Below are 25264 nucleotides of genomic sequence, written 5' to 3'. Positions count from 1 at the left end.
GCAAGCCGAAAGCTTCATCCCCCAAATCTCCTTTTTTCTTTGCTTTCCTCCTTGCATTAGAAGTTCTTCTCACCGGTTTCAGTTTGTCTAGCAACCCGACAATGCCTCGGTAACCATTTCTTTGGTCTAATTCTTTTAAATACTTATGCACAATTATTTATTGCTATTTGTTTATATATAGTGAAAAAGTAGAGCTATTGTGCAACGAGAGGCTAGCTCTCTTAATCCCAGTCAGGACCCTAGGTTTTCTTCTGAGGAGTTAAGGCAATCTTTTCCAAATAAAAAATTTAAGGTGATAGGTACTCGTTGTCTAGATCTCCAATTCTACCAAACCTTTTGTCCTGAAGCCATAGAGATAAATCAACACTATCAACTAGATAGCATTATCTTTTGCAGGCATGCATACAATCCTATCCTCTATTCCGAATTTTATCACAACTTGTGTGAAATTGATCCTCATCACTATAGGACTAGGGTCGCCACCAGAGAGATGCTATTTGATCTAGATATGTTTCTTCGATTTTTACGGATACGACCCTCAGTTAACCGTATATTTTTCAGTGCTTCTCTTCCAAATCCATTACCTGCTCCGTTTGCACATCTTACTCTTGATCTTATGTATGCCGACTTCTTTGAGGGACCACACCCTAAAAAGATGTCTACTGTACCCCTTAGTCCGACAGACAATGCTTTTTTATAAGATGGTTGTTTCCTGCGTTCATCCTCTGTCATCTAGAGATCAGGGTGTTTTACGACCAGTTCATCTTTTTCTGATGTATGCATTACACCATAGACTAGATTTTGACTTAGGTTACTGGGTGTTTTGGTCCATTATCTATTATTCAGGGTATAACACCTCAAATAAAGTTTATATGATCCAGTGTCATGTTCTTATTGCCTATATTGCTTCTTTGGGTGTGGGAGTTCATCGGGGTGAGTTGATTGAGTTATCTGATTTTGATCTTATCAGAATTTGGCAGTTGTCCTTGGCTGGGATTAAGACTAGCGCCGAGGGTCTGGTGTATAAACCGTCTCATCCATACTACGTACCACCGGCTGTTGAAGAACCCATTGTTGAAGATGATCTGGTCCCAGCAGCTGTGCCTCCTCAGGTGTTTATTGATCCAGGATTTGCCATGACGACTTACTTTGATTTTCCTCAGAGCAGTTCATATGCCCCACCTCCTCAGCCTAGTGACTTTTTTACCCGTCTGCGTGATGATATTTTTAGTTGATTTAACTCCTTAGAGACAAAGATGGATGATCAGTACAACTCTCTTCAGGGTCAAATTGCAGATTTTCGTCAAGAGATGATGGATCGTACTGATACTTTAGAAAAGGAGCAGAGGCAGATGTTTGACTATTTTCGAGATGATGAGGATGAGGAGGAGTGATTTTAGGACTTATTACTTATGACTTATTGTATCTATTGGCTTGTATTATGATTAAGTTTGATCTTTAGTACTTTTCAATTATTGTCTTTTGGTATATTTTATAGAATATGTTCTTTTATTTTGAAAACTATTACTTAGTTTATTTTTCAAAGAGTATTTTTTTGTAAAAATCCCTCTTTCAAAATTTTGGTTTTCAAAAAACTCTTTCAAAATATTTTTTTTTTCTGGAGTAGCCTAGGTTCTACTGTAGAACTGCATGTTCCTATAGTTCTAGGAGCCAGCATCTCACAAGCATAGTAGGATCCCCTGTTTGATAACTTAGAATGGGTGAGATGCTTAGGACCTAGCCCTAGATTTCAGATGCTTATGTCAATGCATCGTTATAAATCTGAGCTTTAAACAACACACATGAATCAATTTGGGTTAACTAGCTAGTAAAAACCTAGTTAGTATTAAATACTCAAATTGACCAACCTAAGTCAATTGCTACTATCTTGTGGTAGTTAGCCTTGACCAAAGGTTGGACATTTCATCATAAGGACAAATTTTCCTTAGATTTCCTAATCCATGCTTGGACTTTTAGGAAATTATCAATTTTGGGGGAGTTTTCGAACCAAATTTCTATGTTTAAATTACAAAATTTTAATTTCTATGACATTTTTTAAATAAATAATTGCTTCATGACAAAATCATTTTCGCTAAAAAATTTTTCTTATAAAATCATTTTCAAACTTTTGAACCAAAGGGTTTTACTCATATTCAAAAATGCTTTTAAAATTTTTTAACTTAGTAAATTATTTTATTTTTACTTAGTAAAATTTTTCAAATTTTTTTTACTTAGTATAAGTACTTAGTAAATTTTTTTCAAAATTTTATTTAAATTTTTTTACTTAGTATAACTTTTCAAATTTTTTACTTAGTAAAATTCTATTCAAATTTTTTCAAAATTATTTTACTTAGTAATATTTTTCAAAAATTTTATTCAACAATTATTTTACTTAGTAAAATTTTTCAAAATTTTATTCAAATCATTTTTTTTTTACTTAGCAAAACTTTAAGGTTAAAATTTTACTTATACTTGGTTATTGAATCTTCCCTTATTTTTTATGTGTGTCAAAGGGGGAGAGATAGTGAATTCAGGGGAGTTGTTTAACTAGGGGAAAATTTAAAAATTAAATTGCTTGTTTACTTAATTATTGCATATTTTTAACTTAACTTTGAACCTTGGTTGCCAAACATCAAAAAGGGGGAGATTGTTGGTGCAAGTTGCACCAGAATCAAACCTGAGTTTTGATGTTGTGAAAGGTTCAAGTTAAGTCTTGTTATAATCTAACAAGTTGACTGAGTGTGTAGGATGTTTACTCAATCGGGAAAGACCTAGTTGGACTAGGCAGGAGAAATCTTAGCAGATCGTGGAACCCAGGTGTAAGTCCAAGAAGGTCGAGGGGACCCGTAGCTTGGCAGTTTGATCGAGAGATTTGGAGGACCGAAGATCAAGAGGTAAACAAACTAAAGGAGAGACAGTGAGGTCAGGTTCCCTAAGGGAACAACCTTAGGTCGCTGATCCAATTGAAGAAACCGGGGAGGTTTCCAAGTTGAGATCAAGACAGTTTTACTGTCTTTCATATTACTCATGCATTTTATATTATTGTGCTAATCTCGATTTTGCAGGGTGTTTTGCTTAACAATGTTTTGTAGGTTCTGCCCGATCGGTCGACCGAACCACTTGATCGGTCGACCGAACCACTTGATCGGTCGACCGAACCAGGCAAGTTCAGTTCAGTATTCAGATCAAACCAAAACAAAATCCGAGCCCGATCAAAGCTTGATCGATTGACCGAATAGTAAGATCGGTCGACCGAACCATGGTGACTCAGCACAGAACAGATCATCAGTATCGATCAGCAGAAAAAGGAAAAAGGCTGATCGGTCGATCGAACCAGAGGATCGGTCGACCTATCCAATCAACATTAAAGCTGCAATAAATGTTGATCTCGGCAAATCAAGTCGAACAGGGAAGGAAGCTGATCGGTCGACCGAAAAATGGGTTCGGTCGACCGAACCATTAAAGGTCAATTAATGTAGAAATTCGAGCCAGCGCCAGACTCCAGCCAGATAAAGGGGGAGCGCGTTCAGTCGACCGAAAAGGAGGTTTGGTTGACCGAACGTGGAGTACACCTATAAAAGAAGGCTCGAAGTCTGTGGACAAAATATAACTTTCTGATCAATTCAAGTGCTCTTCTGCAAGCTGCTCACGCTACAAGCCTTCATCAACTCTGCAAGAGACTTCATCTAATAGTACAGAGCTACGACTTACTACTACTATTGTAGGTATATCTTTTCTTTTGTACTGTACTTAATTTCCTGTAAGATAGTAGGAGTGTTACTATCTTACGTCTTTGTACCTGTACGATCCACTTCTTTCCGAGGTTCTCGGAAAGAAGGGTTTTAGTGCTTTGCCCATCGGTGCGGTCAAGGACCGCGGGCCTTTGAGTAGGAGTCGAGCTAGACTCCGAACGAAGTAAACAATCTATCTCCCTTTTACTTTCCGCTGTGCATAACTTTGATTTAAAAGATAAAGAAAAGTTTTAAAAAGACGCGATATTCACCCCCCCTCTATCACACTATTCGATCTATCATAATATACATTTACAGAGTGTCAACAGTATACAGTCTCATAAAGGGGTATAACAGATACTAAAACAAAACTATAATATATTCTCGTACTTGAATCCATATACTAGGCTAGGTAATAGAAGGTCAGAAGTAGTACTAATCTGCTACAATACTGCTCATAACTACATAGGTAATAAGTGAGATGTATCCATTTTACCAATAAATAAAGCAGAGTCTAAACCCTTACAACGAGTGTATATCTCAACATAAGTAAGCAACAACCACATAAACTAGTACCAGTAGCAGAAGCAAGCAACAACAACATGTGCAAACAACAATAGCCAAAGCAAGTATAATAACAGCATATGCACGGATGGTCACCCCGCCCACCTCTCTGCACCATGACCCCTGTATGGTCGAGAGGCCGGATCAATGACAACTGTACCACCCAAAGGCCGCCACTACTCTCGAGTGACTGGATGGACAGGTGCTGAGTAGCTAACTAGCTACACAGCGAAGGGGGTTCCTGCTGCTCGTAACTCCAGTTACCACTACCCACGAGTGGCCGAGTGTGGCATGACAGGACAAGCGACATCAACTCCAGCTACCACTCTCTCGAGTGGTCGAGGATGTGGCCCTGGTCAATGACTCTCTCGACCGCAAGGGAGAATTAGTCGTTGACATGCATGCCATGATATGATGCGCAACACACAACAGTCATCATACAAATATAAGTAGAAATTAGGTATGCTACATGAAACCAGCACGCTCAATACAGAACATAAATAAACAACAATCAAAACATATAACCATGGTATCTAGTATCTGCTATGCATCATGGATAACAACGAAAGACTGTATATATATGGAAACGAGTTTCTCAAAGATCGTGTGAAAGTATCAAGCGCAGGAAAATAAGAGTGGAGTCAAGGTAAAACAGTCCTTATCCAAGAATAGCTCATGCACCAAGGTCAAAGTACTAAAAGAAACACAGCAAGAAGTACCCGCCTTAAATGTAGATCGAGCTAAACAATCCCCCGCGTCGAAGTGCTCATCTCGAAACGCCGTCCTGCAAATCATATACTATACAATTTAGCTAATTTCATAAGCGACAACTAGCTAAACCCAAACGCAACCTAATTAGGGGGAAACCCCAATCCAACTATGAACCTCGATTCATCCAAATCGATCCAGAAATCTGAGACTAGCATGCCCAAAATAGAACCAACGTCGAAACCATCTCACAATCTTCCAAATCTGTCCAGAATTCAAGTCTATCTGTCGAAACCAGAATAATATTGAGATTGATTCAAAATATACAAATCTACCCAGAAATCCAAAGTTGTCTTGCCGAACAAAAACTACATCAAGATCGATTCACAACCCTTAAGTCTGTTCAAACAATTCCCCAGTAGGCACAAGAAGCGAAAACACACATGAAAATAGATTCCACTTTCGAATCTGCCTTGAAATTTCTGCAGCCAACCTAAGCAATAAAAGTACGATGAAAACAATTCAACCCTTTGAATCTGTCCAAACAAACTTGAAGCCATCAAAAGGAATGAAACCCATTAAATTGATTCACTAAAAACCACAATCACTCTGTCCAATTCGGTCATCAATGGAAGAAACATTTCAACAGAGCTAATCCAGAAACCTAAAACCCTTTACAAGCTCTCAAACCTATTCGAGCAGATCAAATACCCTACGGAAGAGCGAAGCAACATCAAAAAAGAAACAATCGTAAGCTCCCCAAATCTGGAACTAAAAGCCAACATGAAACTTCATGAAAAACTAGAGGATTTCTTCAAAATCTCTTTGCACACCTACTCCTATTCCTTTCCCTGAAAAATCCATAGCTATTGAGGAAGTATACTTGCCGGATCCGTTGGGGCACAACATGGAGGGAAGAGGATCGACGACTGTGGTCTGTGAGGTCTCGCGAGAGGGAGATCGGTTGGTGCCCGCGCGAGGGAAAGAAGACGATTGCCGACCGCTTCAGTGCTCGCGTGAGGAGGAGAGGACAGGAGGCTGTGGCTTGAGAGACGAAGAAGGGCGGCGACGTCCAGGGTGCCCGCGCGAGGTGTCCGCGTGAGGAGCGGCCGTCGGGGTGCGGGGGCTCGTGAGAAGAGAGGAAGGATTGGCGGTGAGGGAGGGCTTAGGGCACGGGTAATAAAACTTAGGGTAATTAATATAAACCTTAGGTTAATTAAAATAATCAACTCCTTAATTAATAGATATTCCAAACAGACTTTTCTCAAGCCCAGTAATGCATCCCCATTACATACGTCGTATGAGCTCTGATTAATTCCAGAAAAATTTCTAAAAATTCCAAAAATTTCCGTTAAGGTTATTTGTCCGATAACCCTTATTATTTAATTGCCGGATTTTACATTATTACCTTTATTTTATATTTGTTTACCCTAACTTAACCTGGACTGCTCACATCAAAAAGGGAGAGATTATTGGTACCCCAAGGTTGTTTTGATGTAATCAAACAAATTAAGTTAGGTCCTGTTATATTTAACCTTATGTCTAAGTGTGCAAGATCTTAGGAGTACAAGAAGTCGAGCAAAAGACGCAGCTATCGAGAAGGACGACACGGGAGAGAGCCGATGGGCTCGGTGCATCTGAGGGACGAGGTGCTACGGAAGAGTACACGGGCGGACGAGAAGGAGAAGCAGGGCGTTTTCGAGGGACGAGAAGCCGGAGCGGAAGGTTGCTTGAGAATGCCGGAAGTTGGGTTTGGGTGAGCCCTATTCCGGATGGCCGAAATCACCCAAGCGAGCAGAGCCGGAGCGTAAGGCCCGGACCGAGGCGAGCAGAATCGAAGCAAAGGGCCCGGACCGAAAAAGTCAACTATGTTGACTTTGTGGGTCCGGGTGCCTGAAACCTGATTTTTAACATGTTCGACGTGGACGTTGATCGACGAGTCGAGGATAGAATTCTATTCCACTCCAGGCACTTGGAACCCTTCCAGGCGCCCCGACCAAGGCTATAAATACAACCTTGGTCCAGAAGCTAAAAACAACAAGCATTCTTGTTTCAACACTTGTACACACCTTAGTTTTCATTTAGCTTCTCATTTTTTATGCTTGCACCGTTGTAAAGAGACTTCTCTGCCTGAAGGAGATATTAGTGCGTTCCACTTCCTTGGATTAACAACCTCCCTGGTTGTAACCAAGTAAAACTTCGGTGACTCTATCTTTTAGTTCATTTCTTATTTTTATGCAAGTGTTCTTTTAAAGTATGAGAAAGGTTCGTTTTTGTTTGTATTTGTGCAAGACTATTCAACCCCCCTTCTAGCCGGCCAACAGGTCCCAACAATAAGGAGCGGTGAATCCTCTGTGGGTTATCCAAACACCTTCGAGCACTTCAATTTATACCCAATCATCCCGAGTCCACACCTCGATGAGATGTTTGCTTAAGATATTAAATTATAAATCTCCATGACCAAGATGCCTTGTATATCTTAAGTCAAATTACACTCGAGCTATAGTAAGAGCTTCACAGACATATCTATATATGTAGATAACCATATTAAGTCTTACAGCGAGTCACTCCAATGAACTAATTACCATAACTAGCATCCACGTTTAACTCTCGACATCGCAATGTCTCCAGTCAGTGAGAGAATAGCTGCTTGGCGAACTAAGGAGTATAACTCATGCTAGTCTTATAGAATTGATAATGCCCGAATATATCAATTTGACGACTAGGAAAGTTTTAATACGTTCATAATTACACATATAGAGACAATCATAAGTTGTGATCCAATCACAAATTCTCTCAGGCTATGAATTATATTACGAGTATTCAATAAATGAATTTAAGACCATCAAACATATAATATGCACTCAAATAGTGAATCTATATTTATCAAATAAATAGTAAAATCATAAGGCGATTGCCTTAGGATATCCCTCAAAATTTAACACTCTCACTTGGCCTAATGTCAATCACCACAGTGCCCTAAACCATAAGTATAGACGTGAATCTCAAACTTACTTTATGGTAGAGCCTTTGTTAAAAGATCCACTAGATTCCTTTCAGTGGGAATTTTCTCGAGCTATATTTCTTTCCAACTAATGATCTCCCTAATCAGATGATAGCGGTGAAGCACATGTTTTGATCGCTGATGAGACCTAAGTTTCTTTACTTACATAATGGCTCCAGTGTTATCGCAGTAAACAAGTAATACTTTAACAATGGATGGAACCATTCGAAGTTCTGTAATGAACTTCTTGATCCAAACTGCTTCCTTTATTACTTCCGAAGCTGCAATGTATTCCACCTCACAGATAGAATCTGCAATAGTATCTTGCTTAGAACTTTGCAACTAACTGTGCCTTCATTTAATATGAATATAAATCTAGATTGGTACTTAGATTCATCCTTGTCCATTTGGATACTAGCATCTGTATATCCACGTATAATCATATCACTATCTCTATAAACTAAGAACATATCCTTAGTTCTTCTTAAGTACTTAAATATTGTTTTGACAGCCATCCAATGATCCATTTCTAGATCAGATTAGTATCTACTCATAATACTCAAAGCATACGACGTATCAGGCCTTGTACATAACATAGCATACAGGATAGATCCTATTACGGACGCATAAGGTATCTTATCCATACAAATCCTCTCGTCTTCTGTGCGTAGACACATAGACTTTGAAAGGTGAATTTCATACCTCATAGGTATGAAACCTTTCTTGGATTCAGACATGCTAAACTATTTTAACACTCTATCTATATATGTCGACTGTGAAAGACCAAACAACATTCTCAATCTATCTCTATAGATTTTCATCCTAAGTATGTAACTTGCTTCTCCCATATCTTTCATGGAGAACATATTGGACAATCAAATTTTAACTAACTGAAGTACTAGTATATCGTTTCCTATAAATAATATGTTATCAACATATAATATTAGGAATACGACTACACTCCCTCTAACCTTTGATACACATAAGGTTCGTCTGGATTTTATGAAAAATCAAACTGTTTGACTGCCTCATCAAAATAGATATTCCAGCTCCTGGATGCTTGCTTCAGTCCATAAATAGACCATTAAAGCTTGCATACTTTATTCTTGTTAACAGATGTGAAACCTTCAGGCTGTGTCATATACACATCCTCGAGCAGATTTCCGTTAAGGAAAGTTATTTTCACATCCATTTATCATATCTCATAATCATGATGAGTTGATATAACCAGGAGTATCTGAATGGATTTAAGCATGGTTATAGGTGAGAATGTTTCGTCATAGTCAATGTCTTGCCTTTGACGATAGCCTGTCACCACCAACCTTACCTTGTAAGTAATTGTATTACCATCCATGTCAGTTTTCTTCTTGAAAATTCACTTACACCCTATAGGCGTAATGCCTTCAGGTGGGTCCACTAAATTCTAAACTTGATTTTCATACATGGAATTCATTTCTGATTTCATGCTTGTAAGCCACTTGTCCTTTTCTGAACTATTAAGAGCCTCTTCGTAAGTAGTAGGTTCCTCATACTCAATGAGTAATACGTCATTCAATTCTCTTATAATAGATCCATATCTCTCAGGAATATTGTGTGTCCTACCTAATCTACGAGAAGGTTGTGCCATAATCGATTGTGGATCTTGACTAGGCATCTCATTAGTATCTAGTGGAGTTTTTTGAACTTCATTATGTTCAACTATACTCTCACTTGCTTCTTGCAAGATAAATTCTTTCTCTAGGATAGCATGCCTTGAAACAAATACCTTTTGCTCTAAGGGGTGATAGAATTGGTAATCTTTAGTTTCCTTTGGGTATTTAATAAATAAACACTTATCAGACTTAACGTCCAACTTGTATGATATAATCCTCTTCACATAAGCAAGACATCACTACAAGAAAAACCTCATTTAACAACACTCAAACGACAACAGTTTTATACTAAATCATTGTTTTTTTTACCTTTTAACAACGGTTTTAACAAAAACCGTTGTCTTTTAGCAATTTTTTTTTTGCCTATGACAATGGTTTTTAAAAACCGTTGTCTATTTATGCTTTTTTGGGGTTACGACAATGATTTTTAAAGGCTACGACAACAGTTTTTTAAAACTGTTGTCTATGTGCGCTTTTTTGGGATTACGACAATGGTTTTTAAAAACCGTTGTCTATTAAGTGTTGTTGAATACCGTTGTTTTTTTTCTTCGCTGCTTTTTCCCTTTCGCCATTTTTTGCCGCGGGGTTTTTTCTTTCCCTCTCCTCAAATTTTTTACCGCCATATTCCGCCCTTTTACCTTCTCGATCCAACCTACGATCTCTTCACACTGGCGAACCACCGAAAATAGGTTGCTTAACCTCCCTTCAGCTAACCCACGAACCGTAGCAGCAAGCCCTAAACCCGCCGCCCCTTCTCCTTTCCTCTCCATGTCCTAAACCCATCGCCCCTTCTTTGCCCCGCCTCCTCCCTTCTGCTGCCCGCTTCCACCGCTCCGTTTCCACTACCACTCTACACCTCCGACTGCACACTCGTAGGTCCTCCCTTTTCCCCTGCCTCTTCGCCTCTTCCGCCTCCGCCCCCACTGTCGCAACCACCATCTCCATCGGAGATAATCTTCCTGACGCCAACCTCTCCTACTTCGGCTCCAATGGGGAGCTCCAGACCGTCACCATCTCTGATCTCACCAAGGGCAAGAAAGCCATCTTCTTCGCCATCCCGGGGGCCTTTACCCCGACGTGCTCGCAGAAGCACCTCCCTAGATTTGTCGAAAAGGCTGGGGAGCTGCATGTCAAAGGCGTGGACACCATTGCCTACATCTCGGTCAACGACGCTTTCGTGATGCATGCCTGGAAGAAGGATCTCAACATTAGGGACGAGGTTTTGCTACTCTCCGACAGAAATAGGGAGTTCACCCGGGCACGAGGGGTGGAGTTGGATCTGTCAGACAAACCCATGGGCCTAGGCGTCCGATCCCGGCGCTATGTGTCCAATCTCGGCGCTATGTGTTGCTGGCAGAAGATAGGGTTGTCAAAGTGCTCAACTTGGAGGATGGAGGTGCCTTTACCTTCAGCGGCGCCGAGGACTTACTGAAAGTCCTCTAACAAACCTTCAACGTCATCCCTGTTTCATGTCCATGCATTTTTTTTCCTTGTCTGTTTGCAGTTATCTATTTCAATGATCTCCACAACTATTGAATTTGGATAAATGAATCCTAGTTATGCTTTTTGAAGAATGAAATATTTAGTATTTCATAACTTTCTGGAGAACCAACTCAGGCAATTTGATTGACTGATGATGAGTGTTGTGTGTAGACCAATTGTTCACCCAAATGCTTAAGAGAATGAAATGCAATATCTGTCATTCATAATCTAGGTGTCTGCTGAAATCTATCATGACCTTTCTATTGATTTTCAAATTAGTCACAATATCTCCAATCTATCGAGTGTTAACTTTTATCCATTAAATATTGTCCATCCAATGTTAGCGGATCGCCAATTCAGTCAAGGGATCTATATGACCTCTCTTCTTTGTTTTTAACATTTACTTTAAAAACACTATTACATCTAATAATACAATTCATTGATTTTTTGAGTTCAACATATTAGTTCATCCATAAAACAATTTTTAGCCTTAGCTCCATGTTATTTTTTTGTCATACGAATAAGCTTCTAGTTACTTCATCTTTGTTCTACAACACTTTCTTCCCAATTCTATCATTTTTAATACACTCAAGATGATGATACTTAATTAGCTTGCTTGATGTGAGAGTTTTGTAAGACATTTCTTGCATGTGCAATCCACTATTTTTTTTATTCTCTGTTTTGGGTGCTAAATCCTAATAAAGCCAAGTATGATCCAACTATATGTATGCTCTATGATCGTTAGGTTGAGAGCATCTTTGTTTTTCTTAAAATGAAAATGGCACTTGTATCTTAGTTCATGGTTCATGCAATTCTATAGTGGCCAACACATTGCATCTGTTTTATTTGATTATGTGAAAGATAACATTTTCTTTAGTGCAAGAACGTGACTTATTCATTCGACTACGTATATAATTTTATTTACTTCTTTTAGTGGTCTAGGATTAAATTAGAGAAACTGTCTTATCTGCCCTTGGAGTTTGTGATGTCTTTTAACAACTATGTATAATTATGCCTTCTTTGTGACTTGGAGTTTGTGATGTCTCACTACCCTTGCAACTTCGATTAAGAGGGAACCCACAAAGATCAAGATTTCACATGTAGACTTACAGATCAATGAATGTTAGAAGTTGATCACCGAGTGGAATTTTTCATAATAAGTTGTTAAACGACAAATTTAAAAACCACACAGATTACATATAGGACATGCTAGAAGGAATTCCTCTAGATAAATTATTTCTGGATAAGTCCAAAGGCTCCAATTGCTGTAATGCATTGATGTTTTTTGGAATTTCTCCACTTAAAAGATTTCCAGATAAATCCAAATTGAATAATCCTGATAGCTTCATTAGTTCAGTAGGGATTTTACCAATTAGGTTAGTTCAGTGCAAAACATATTTTAATTTTTTCTACATTAATGCTTTAATCTATGTATTATATCCCTAGCTGTTTGTCGTCTCATAGCCAAGTGTTGTGCACAACTTGATATTTTTACTTGTTGACAAATATCAATTGGCTGAACCTTTTAACTTTGATTTTTTTTCCCTTTCCTCGTTCACTTTATTATTATATGCCATAGTTATTACAGGTGATCAAAAGTAGATATGTGAGACTGGCCAACCAACTATAATATTTAGTGCTGACGTAACACATCCTCATCTTGGGGAAGATTCTAGCTCTTCTATCACAGTTGTAAGTAATTTTGTCAGTCTTCATTTCTTGCTCTACGTATAGTTGCCTTGATGTATCCTTACTATCTTGATTATATTTGGGTTGTCAGGTTGTTGCGTCTTAAGACTGGCTCGAGGTGACAAAATATGCTGGATTGGTCTGTGCTTACGCCCATCAAGAATTAATTCAAGAAATGTTTAAGGTCTGGCAAGATCCTCAGCGAGGAACTCTTACTGGTGGCATGATAAAGTATGAAATACAATCTAAAACCAATTTTAAATAGAATGTTGGTTTTCTTTTCCAATTTACCTGCCTAAGTAGAACATATGCCATGCAATATCCAAGGAGCTACTTATTTCCTTCAAAAAGGCTACTAGACAAAAGTCTCAACGGATTATATTCTATAGGTATGAATCTTTGAAAAACCAGTTGTTCTTTATTTTTTATAGAAATAATGTTGAAACTAGTTTTGTATACTGCTTTGTGGTTTTTATGCAAACTGCACATCCGCAAGCTTTGAGATCTTACTAGAGTGTTGCTGCTGTAATGTTGAGACATAAGGTACATGACTTCCTCTATGATTCCTTCTTTTTGTTGCTGCTGGTAGCTATTCTAGCTGCTTTCACATAATACATGGTTTAAGATATAATGTCAAGTTTATATATTCATCAACTTTTCTCGTGCTCACTTGCTTGACTACTCATGAAAATGTGAAGCGACAACGTTTCTCGTGCTTATTTGACTATTCTTTTACTTCAACATTTCAGAAGGTCTAGATTTATGTACTTCACAATTTGGTTTCTACTGTGCAAAAGATGCAGAGCTGTAAGAAGTTTATAATTGTTTATACATGTTGATAAGTTTTCTATTTTTGGGGTTTGTTTGCTTCAATTATCACTTTAGTTTATAGTGATTTATTAGATTATCCGTTTCAATTATCAGTTTGCAATGATTATTAGTTTATACATGCATGTTTCTATTTTTTTCTATGACTGTAACTATATTTTTTTTCAGAAAAGGGAGAAAGCTGGGTTTACAAGCTAAGTCTATGAAATTCTGTATGCAGAAAAAGGACCGGTACGTGAAGAATGTTGCACATCCTGACTTGATCTATTCAGATAAAGGACAAGTTAATTTGTATGGTTGTGGTCTGATAAACTTAATTTTGTGGTCTCATATTTTGTGGTTGTCATGATTAGATATTACTTGTGGTCATATTTGGATAGTTTGTAGTAATTGTAGAAGTTTATAAACTTAACTTAAGTGAATGTACATATACGTTGTACCAATTTTTGGTTGAGACAAGATGTATAAAAGACAACTGAATATATATATATATTGAAAACAATTTTTTTGAATGTATATATGTTATACAAGTTTGTGTGCAAAAAAATTATTTTATCTATTCGCGATGTATTTTCTAATCAACATAGACAACGATTTTTTAACCGTTGTGAAAAGTATTCAAAGACAATGGTTTTAAACTAAATTTTAAAGAAAGACAACAGTGTATTTGTTGTCAAAAGTATATCTGTGATCAAAATTATTGCAAAACTGGCAATTACAATGGTTTTATACTATTGTAGAACTGTTGTCTTTGGTATTAAAAGACAACACTTTAAATCCGTTGCATGACTATTGTCTAATGTGGTCAAAGACAACGGTTTTAAACCGTTGTCTTTTACTGCACACTTAACAACACTGCCAATTACAACGGTTTTAAAGGGACTATGACAACGGTTTTTAACCGTTGTCTTTTAATGTTTTTGTTGTAGTGCATCCCCATATCTTCAAATAAGATATGAGGGGTTTCTCACCAGTCCATACCTCATATGAAGTAGTTGAGATTGCCTTTGTCGAGACTTTGTTTAGCAAGTAAACAGCTATCATGAGTGCATAACCCCAAAAGATTTTTGGAAGATTTACACGATCCTTTATTGACCTAACCATGTCCAACAAGGTTCGATCACGCCTTTCTGATACACCATTATGTTGTACCGTATAAGGTAAAGTCCATTGAGATAATATATCATCGTTCCTTAGATAATCTTGAAACTCTTAGCTTAAATACTCATCACCTCGATCAGATCAAAGTGTCTTAATACTTTTTTCAAGTTGTTTCTCTACTTTATTTTTGAATTCTATAAACTTTTCAAAGGCTTCAGACTTGTGTTTCATTAGATACACATACCCATAATGCGAGTGACATCAATGAAAGTAATAAAGTAGCTATAACCTCCTGGTGCGTGAGTTGACATTGGTCCACATACATCGATATGTATGAGCCCAAGTAACTCATCAGCTCGTTGACCCTTTTCAGAAAAAATGTAACTTTATCGTCTTACCTTTTAAACATAAGTCACATGTATCAAATGTATCTAATTCAAATGATCCGAGAATTGTAGTCTTTTGCAATTCGGACATGTGTTTCTTGCTTATATGGCTAAGGTGACAATGCCATGAGTAAGAGGTTAATTGATTATCTATTTGAGCATGCATTTATGACTCGTTTTGATATTGAGTACGTCACTAGATATATCTAATATGTAGATGTCATTGCATAAAGTTCTAGTGCAATAAAGAACACCATTCAAAGTTATATAATAATAATTGTTACTAAAAGTTAAATGAAAACTTTTTCTATTTAAGCAAAATAGAAACAATGGTTTTTATTAATGTAGGAACAAAATGACAATTATTTAGTTCTAAAATAAGTCCACTAGAAAGCTTTAACAAGTATGTTCCAATGGCGATTGCAACAACCTTTGCTCTATTCCCAACTCGTAGACTTGTTTCTGTTGAGGTTACAAGGTTGTAAATATAGTCCCACATTGAAAACACATGGGAAAGATCATGAGTTTATAAGAGAAATATATCTCCATTTGGCATGAGGCCTTTTGGGGAGAGCTCAAGAGCAAAACCATGAGGGCTTAGGCCCAAAGTGGACAATATCATACAATTGTGGAGATATCTAAATTCTTTTCGATCCTACAATTGGTATCAGAGCCAAGTTCCGCTTTGATTTGGTGCAACCACTAATCAGATAAGGGGGTGATCTGTTTTAAAATTTTTTTTCTTCTTTCAGCTTTCAGTTTTTCATATAATTCCAAACTGGTATTATTACCTTTTTAGAAATTTCTTTCCGTTGTAATTAAATTTAAATTGGTGCAACACCAATTTAGTTATTTTTTTATTTTCTTCCCGCACTACTAATCCAAGACCAAGTCTTGGAACCTCTCTTGTTTGTTTTCCTGTGTGCAGATTAAAATGTCGCAACTTGACGGCTTCAGCATAGTGTGACCTCCCCTGTTCAACGGGGATGATTTCCCATACTGGAAGAAGCGGATGGAGGTGTATCTCGAGACGGATTTCGGCCAGTGACTCAGCGTCACAAAAGCCTACAAAACACCCGTTGACAACTCCGGAATTCCACTAGACTCGGAACAGTGGACTTCGGACTTGAAGAAGAAAGCGTCGACGGAAATCAACACGTTACAATGTGGATTGATGAGGGAAGAGCTGAACCGGGTCGGACCGCATCAGAACGTGAAAGAGCTATGGGATAAATTGATCGAGCTGCACGAAGGAACTAGCGACACTAAGATAACAAAAAGGAATTTGTTGTTAAATAAAATATTTAATATAAAAATGCAGGAAGGAGAAACGACGAGTTAGCTGCACGTAAGGATCAAGGATATCCTCAACGGGCTTCACGCGATAGGCCACTAGATGGAAAACAGAGATCTAATCAGGTATGCATTAAACGCGTTTCCACGCAACAACTTGTGGGCATCTATCGTGGATGCCTACAAAATTTCTAAGAATTTATCTAAACTTAAATTAGATGAATTATTTTGTGAATTAGAGTTACACGAATAAACTAATGCTAGATCCGAGAAAGGTATAACTTTATTTGCAGGTTCCTCCATGGAAAAGAAGAACAAGCCTAAACCCGAAGAAGATTCTGACTAGAACTCCGAAGATGAAGAGCACCTGGTGAACCTAGTAAGGAAGATGTTCACTAGGAAGAAAAGGAGCTTTAGCAAGAAGGATCTTCAGAAGATCAACACTCCAACCGAATCGAGGAACGTGACGTGCTTCGGATGCAACAAAAAGGGGCACTACAAGAATGAGTGTCCGAGATCGAAGAACGACAAAACGAAGCCAGTAAAAAAGAAGGCCCTCAAAGCAACGTGGGACGACTCGTCTTCGGAAGAATCGGAGGATGAAGATCAGAAGAACCAGAGTTACCTCTCGCTGATGGCCCGCGAAACAGTGTCGGAGGACGAATCGGAAGACGGGTCCAAACCTAAATCAAGCCACGAGTCCGTACTCGTTTCCGAAGCTTCCGAAGAGGTATACTTTAATTTGAACAAAAAGTTTTTTAAAATTATTTCGTGTTTAAATAATAAATTAATGAAAATTGAAAAAGGAAAATAAATTGCTCCTTGAGGAAAATCAAAACCTCAAGGAACAAATCACAAATAACAAACCAACTCAAGATCTAACACTTGAGGAGGAGAATTCATCATTAAAATTAGAAATTAACAATTTAAAAGGTATGTTAGAAAAATTTACTACAAGATAAAAAAATTTAGACTTAATCTTGAATATCAAAAAGCAAGTTACAACAAAACCGGACTTGGCTATAAGTCAAGTTCAAATAAAACATTTAATTCATTAATAACCCAACACAAACTAACAAGAAAAGCTTGGGATCCGAAAGTGTGCTTAACCACACAAGTAGGACTTAACCAATATTACATACCTAAAGATAAAATATATTACGTAAAGTCAAATAAACCAAATCAAAAACCAGAATACAAACCTAGACAAAAAAACTTAAAATCTAAATATTTTAAAACTCACCAAAACTCGACCTATCATCAAGTAAATTATAACTATAAAAGAAATAGACATAAACCCAAAAACGAAAATTTAAAAAAGGCCAATAATTTAGGGGGAGTCTCCAGAATAGCTGGCACCTCCAAAACTAACCTAGCCGGAAGGGTAACCCGAATTAATCTACCCGGCAGGGTACTTAGGACCAATTAGGAAGGGGACTCAAGTTTAACTTGAAAAATGGTACTGGTGAAATTTTGGATGAGTACGTTAGGGAAGCTTAGTCTATGCATGTCTAGGAAGATATGGCTTCGACCTGGTGCATTTGACTAAGTGGAACTGACCGAAGCTACCCTTTATGGATCCTAACTAGTTAGATCAAGGTTTTGTATTAAGTCCAGTGGATAGGACTATTTGGAAAACCTCGAAGGCATGTTTACTCTAATGATGTCCAAGTGACTCACCATAGCCCAGAAGTTTATCCAGAGAATGTTTATCTGTTGAACTCAAAGTTAAACTTGAATCTAACACAAGTTAAAATCAAATCCTAAAATTGAAACTAATTCATCTCACTAAATTATAGGATTCCCTGATTGAAAACGTAGATCGGGTGAGATGATTAAGGACTTAAATAAAATTAAAATTAAATTAAAATCAATTAAATTAAAACTAAATTTATTTTAAAAATTAAACTTAAATTTATTTTAAAAAAAATTAAACAAAAATTTATTTTAAAATTAGACTTAAATTTTTCAACTCAAAAATTTATTTTAAAAATTAAACTTAAAAATTTATTTTAAAAATTAAACTTAAATTTATTTTAAAAATTAAACAAAAATTTATTTTAAAATTAGACTTAAATTTTTCAACTCAAAAATTTATTTTAAAAATTAAACTTAAATTTATTTTAAAAATTAAACAAAAATTCATTTTAAAATTAGACTTAAAATTTTCAACTCAAAAACTTATTTTAAAAAATTTAAACTTAAATTTATTTTTAAAATTAAACAAAAATTCATTTTAAAATTAGACTTAAAATTTTCAACTCAAAAACTTATTTTAAAAATTAAACTTAAAAATTTATTTTAAAAATTAAACTTAAAAACTTATTTTAAAAATTAAACTTAAAAATTTATTTTAAAAATTAAACTTAAAAATTTATTTTAAAAATTTAATGTTTCAACTTAAATTTATTTTTTTAAAAAATTAAACTTAAATTTCTTTCCACTTAAAAATCAATTTTTTTTAAAAAAATATCCGAAGTCAAAAACCAGTGGCGGGCACCCCTGGTATTCGCTTCCGGGGCGCCCGGGGCCCCCTATAAATAGGGGGGCAGGGGCACCCTTAGCCTTTGCACCACTTCTTTTCCCTCTTGTTAAGGCTCGTTTTGAGCTTTACCGTGAGAGTGATCAAACTTAAAATTTTATTCTATGGTTATTTCATTGCTGCGAATCAACCAGGGTCGTCATCTCTAAAAATTCTTGTCACGATGCCTCGGGAAAATCTTTCCTCCTAAGTTTTTAAATATTTCGTTTAGTTATGCTTATTATATTTTCTTCTTAATTATTATGATAGACAACGTTTTAGATCTGGTGCTGGGCCCTCAACTGCCAGTATAAACCCTAGGTTCCCTACTGATGAACTTAGAGTTAAGTTTGAGTCAACCATATATGTAGCTATTAGGACTAAGTGTCTAGATAGAGCGTTCTTCTTACGTTCTTGTGTTCCAGTTATAGAGGTTATTAGCCACTATAACTTACGAAAGCTTGTTTACTGTACCAATTCAATAAACATAGATTTATGTGCTGAATTCTATAATAACTTAGTTAGTGTAGATGATCTCACTTATGTTACTAGGGTAGTCGGTATAGATATGACATTATCTCCTACCATGATCCAGGACTTTTTAGGACTATGACCATCTACGTGTCATTTTCAGTGTTACCCCCCAGGGATCTACAATTTGGTGATCCACTCACACATCACCCTGGATACGATTTATTCATATTTTTTTTGGAGGAGAGCGTGTACCCACCGTCACTATGTTTAGCTCAGTTGGCCTTCGAGTTCATGATTATGCACTCTATAGGGTCTTAGTTTACTGCATTTTACCATTATCACATACCGATGATGCGTCCATTCCACTCCTTCCTTTTGTACGCACTTTTCCATAGATAAGATATAGATATTAGTCTATATATATTTCAGACCATTATCTACGCAGCTGGATATGTCACCAGCGCTCAAGTTCATATGCCATATTGTCATATTTTGACGGCATATTTTGCTCACCGCCAGATTAACGTCACCTGGGGTAATGTTCAGGCCATGACCGAGTTCGACGTCATAGGATCTGGGAGTTTCTCATTAGTGGGTGTCCACGTAGATGAGGATGACGACGTCATGTCTTGGCGGAGGGGGCCACAACACCGGCCATACCCAGATGCCCGGAGGCAAGTTTTATCCCCAGTGCGTCGTTGACACATGGAGCTCGCTGGTTGGGCCTGCTACGTCACACCAGGGCGCCCGGAAGGGATCCGGGCACCCCGAGCATCCTATAAAAGAAGGGTCAAGGATGGAGCTTCAACATACAACTCAGAACTCTCAGACTGCTCTCTTGTGCTCTTGCGACGCTGCGAAGCTACTCCGACTACACACTGTTTTCTTTTCCTTTTGTCGGTATTATTATTTTTATTAACATTCGTGTACTCAATTTGTATTCAATATTCGAATTGCTAGTGAATTACCCAACGAAATTCCTCAACGAGTACGAGCCTTGGAGTAGGAGTCGACACAGGCTCTGAACCAAGTAAAAACGAATCTGTGTTAGCCTTATCTCTTTTCGCTTATATTTTCCGCTGCGCTTAATTTTTTTCGACGTTTTTTTCTATATTCACCCCCCTCTATCGAACAATCACGATCCTATAATTGGTATCAGAGCCTGGACTGCAAAAGGTTTAACCGCCGACTGTGCATAAGAGCTATGATCTGATTGAGTCATGTGGGTACAATATTGACCTCGAACAAAAAAAGTGAGGGCTCCTATGTTCGGCTCAAGAGGACCAGACACCAGGCAGAAAGTCCTAGTTGCGGCTAAGCAAGAAAGTCCTAGTAGGTCGGGTGGACCGAGGGGCAGGAAGACCTGGTGGGTCGAGGATCGGACGTGGGAAGCCTGTGGTCTTTTGTTTGAAGGGGGGGATTGTTAGGGTTGCAAAGTTGCAAACATAGTCCCACATTGAAAACACATGGGAAAGATCATGGGTTTATAAGAGAAAGATATCTCCATTTGGCATGAGACCTTTTGGGGAGAGCTCAAGAGCAAAACCATGAGAGCTTAGGCCCAAAGTAGACAATATCATGCAATTGTGGAGATATCTAAATTGTTTTCGATCCTACAATTCCCTTGATAAGTCTTTTGCTATTCGTTAGCCCCTGTATGTCATTACATATATGTGAGCCACACCAAATATCTAATATCAAAGTATCTGAGGAAATAATATGACAATTAATAATGAAAATACCTGAAGAGGATGAGATATCGATTGCCTTATTCTTCTTCATAGACTCAAGATAAATCTTGCAATTTCTTCGCCAGTGTCTTATCTTGCCACAATGATGGCATGAACCCTTTTGTGCTGGTTATACTATCTTGGCCTTTTTGTTCTTCCCCTTAGCATGATATTTTGACTTCCTCTTAGAACCTTTCCTGGAGGAGTCTACGAACATCATAGTTTTCTGTTCACCTAATTGTGTTTAATTCTCTCCTAATTACATCTATATATAATCCTTTAAATGAGTTTGATTAGAAAGCCCAAATTCAACTCATTATCCCTTAACCAAAAATTAGCCTATTGACCTTTTGGTTTGATTCACAACTAAAGCAAGTTGGTTCATGACTAATCCAAATAGGGTCTAAGTCTACCATAAGAGATGTGGCCTATCCACACTTCGGATTCAACAAATATTTTTATATTTGTCTTATGTATGATCCAACCAAACATTTATCTCTTGATCTAATAATCCTATTCTTTAACTTGTTTTATGTCCTTTAGAGACTCGTAGTGCTTGTGACCCAATAGGTTCCCGATTTATCTTGGTCATCCATAATTAACTACTTAATTATGGAATAATCATGAGTGACACCTAGTAGTACATCATGTTCTCCAATTAGTCAGAAAATCATAATTGATTTTAGAATTAATTTTGAATCCTTCAGCAGCTACAGTGAGTTGTGCCTCATTCCTTTCACTCATTTTATACCCACTTGGTTTAGGACATAGTCTATGTGTCAATCTCCACTAGGCTAACTATATCACACCTAGGCCAACTAATACTTTCTTGTTCTGCAGATTCAAATTACTCGTACATGTGTATAAAAGTCTCGTACTCTTAATATGTGATGCTTTGACCAAAGACTTTAAGAAATAATCCTAACGAGTGGCCATAGGATATACGTCTCCTCACAAGAAGTAGTGAATCCTCTGTGGGTTATCTAAACACCTTCGAGCACTTCAACTTATACCTAATCATCCTGGGTCCACACCTCAATGAGATGCTTGCTTAAGATGTCAAAGTATAAGTCTCCATGACCAAGATGACTTGTATATCTCAAGTCGAAGGAAACTTGCACTCGAGCTGCAATAAAAGCTTCACAAACATATCTATATATATAGATGATCATATGAAGTTTTACAACGATCCATTCCAATGAACTAGTTACCATAACTAGTATCCACGTTTAATTCTAGACATCCCAATGTCTCCAGCTAGTGAGAAAATAACTACTTGGTGAACCAAAGAGTATCACCCGTGCTAGTCTTACATAATTGATGATGTCCGAATGCATCAATTCGATGATTAGGGAAATTCTAATACGTTCATAATCGCACATGTAGAGATAATCATAAGTTGTGACACAATCATAAATTCTCTCATGCTATGAATTGTATTGCAGGCATTCAATAAATGAGTTTAAGATCATCAAACATATAATATGTATTTAAATAGTGAATTTATATTTATCAAATAAATAATAAAACCATAAGACGACTGCCTTAGGACATCCCTTAAAATCTAACAGGGTGATCATATCTTAATGTATAGTCTAAGTCTAGCAACCTAAGACTACAATCACGTACTCTTTTCATTCAGTAAAATTTGAACCAGTTAGTATGAGGATGTTATTAATGTTGACAGTTACAGATTGCACTGAAATTAAAAGAGAGAAAATAATATAAGCTCATGATTTACTTAAGGCCAAGAACATGTATAACTACAAGTATTAAATCATAAGATTATACAAATAAAATAAAATTTTAAATATATATAAATGAGCACTTTATAAGATGTTTAATACAACATTGTATTTTACTTTGTGTACTAAAATATAATTTATTTGTAGTAGTTTCTAATATAACTCAAACTTTAATTGATCACATAATGAGTTTTCCTTTAGGCTGATCTATTATGTGCATAATTCGGCACTTTATATGAGTTATGTTTGGTTTATAACTTACAATAACTTTAACCTGCCACGCAATATGCCTTCGTTTGGGCCGAGATATTTGTGCATCATCTTAACAAAAATAATCTTTGTCCCTTAGCTGTAGGCTAGCCTTAATCATATATCTGGCATAAAGGTAATTTTTCTTTGAGACAATTACTCTTAGCATAAATATACGTTTACCGACACAAAATGTACTAAATCTACCTAAGGTGTCTTCCTTTGGGCTGATACAATAGTTAAATTTAGTAGCATGTGTGTAGATATACCTAAGAAACCCCTATGAACTTTAACTGAAAAGATAAGCACTTGATCAACCTTAATAGCTCAAGTTTTAGGCGTATTAGTCGATTGATGTTGTATGATAATCGATTGGTATTATCTAATCGATTGACCCAATGGATATGAGAGCCTACTGTATTTGATTTCATGACCATCAATCGATTCAGATGTGTGTCGATCGATTGGTTATACCCAATCGATCTTGCTAATTGATCACAGAAACTTCTATGTTCGATTTTACACTCAATCGATTGTTGATTCATGGCAATTGAGAAATTGATTGGTAATCACTAATCGATCACTTTAATCGATCCAAGAATATTCTGTGTTCAATTTCAAGTCTATCAATCGATTGTAAATCACCAATCGATTGATGTCTCAATTAATCTAGCAAATCAATTAAAATCGATTGTGTCATGTTTTTTTGAAGGTTGTAATTGATTGAATCCAATTCCTAATCAAATGGATTCACCAATCGATTAGGGTGATCGATCGATTCCACTCAATTCTGACACGACTTAAGGTTGTGATCGATTGGCAAAGATTGACACGACTTAAGACTAATTGATCTGAATCAATTTTGTGTCACACGACAAGGCCATTAATCGATTAGCAAGATTGTCAATTGATTGGTGGCAACCCATCAATCAATTCAAATCAATTAATGCCTGAATTCAGTTACCAATCAATTATCTTATTCAAACAATCGATTGGTAGCGATTGATCAATCAAGCCAATCGATTCCCTATAATTCTGTTCGCTATTTTAGGCTTAGTAAATGATTATTTGATCAAGACAATCAATTACATCATCGTGATTTGACCTAAAATTAGGTCGAGCACGACGATTTTTCTCGAAGACAGTGGCGGCTCATCATTGTTCTTTGTGAAAACATGAAGACCATAAAAGATGAAGTCTTTCCTAAGTTTTCTTTTACAAGCATTTTGACAATTAAACTAGTAAAGCTTTAATCTAACATGAATACAATGATCAACTACTGTATTGACATGAAAATAATGAAACTAAACCTGTGGCCGTAATCAATTGATGGATAATGTATTACTTAAGTCATATGAATTCTAGAAATCATATAAGAACTCGAAACAGGAAATACAAATACATGAGGATGGATCTTAAAGCATGACATAACAAAATAAATTCATAAACTATGATAAGGAACTTAATTGAAGAGTCATTGTTTTTATCCTGTAGCGTTGTCTGCTCAATCCCTGAGACAATAGATGAAGTGGAAGCAAGAAGATGACCTTCAAAGGGAATTAGAGTGACGACATCACAAATCCTCATCAATGGGGAACAAAGATTTAGTCAAGATATCCTAATCTTTTATATAGGTATCCAATCCGTTATCAACCCATAGACGATAACGGATTAGACTAAAGGATTCTACACATTCAACTCACATCCAATAATCTGAAATCCAATAAATTTAAATTAGATCATTTTAGATGATTCGGTTCATATCCCTATATGTAAATTATAAATAAGTTCACCTAAAAAAAGATAATATCAAACAAATTGAGCTTGGAGTAAAGAGTTAAATTGAGCTTAGAATGACAAAACTTAACTCAAAGTGGAGAGCTTAATGAAGTTCTGAGTGAAGAATTGAACTGAGCTCGGAGTGAAGAGTTTGGACAGCTGAGCTCGAAGTCGAGAGCTTAATGGAGTTCTGAGTGAAGAATTGAAATGAGCTCGGAGTGAAGAGTTTGGACAGCTGAGCTCGAAGTCGAGAGAGCTTAATGGAGTTCTGAGTGAAGAATTGAACTGAGCTCGGAGTGCAGAGCTTGGAGAGCTGAGCTCGAAGTGG

At 36.8% G+C, this 25264-nt stretch overlaps 1 pseudogene; it reads left to right on the top strand.

The window, feature by feature from the left end:
* The first annotated feature begins 1256 nt into the window (after positions 1–1256).
* Positions 1257–11102, top strand: LOC122029237 (annotated as a pseudogene).
* Positions 11103–25264: the final 14162 nt, after the last annotated feature.

This window comes from Zingiber officinale, chromosome 10B, assembly GCF_018446385.1.
Source record: "Zingiber officinale cultivar Zhangliang chromosome 10B, Zo_v1.1, whole genome shotgun sequence".
NCBI classification, from domain to species: Eukaryota; Viridiplantae; Streptophyta; class Magnoliopsida; order Zingiberales; family Zingiberaceae; genus Zingiber; species Zingiber officinale.
Note: the sequence above shows the minus strand (reverse complement) of the source record. Positions and strands in the feature narration are given on the sequence as shown.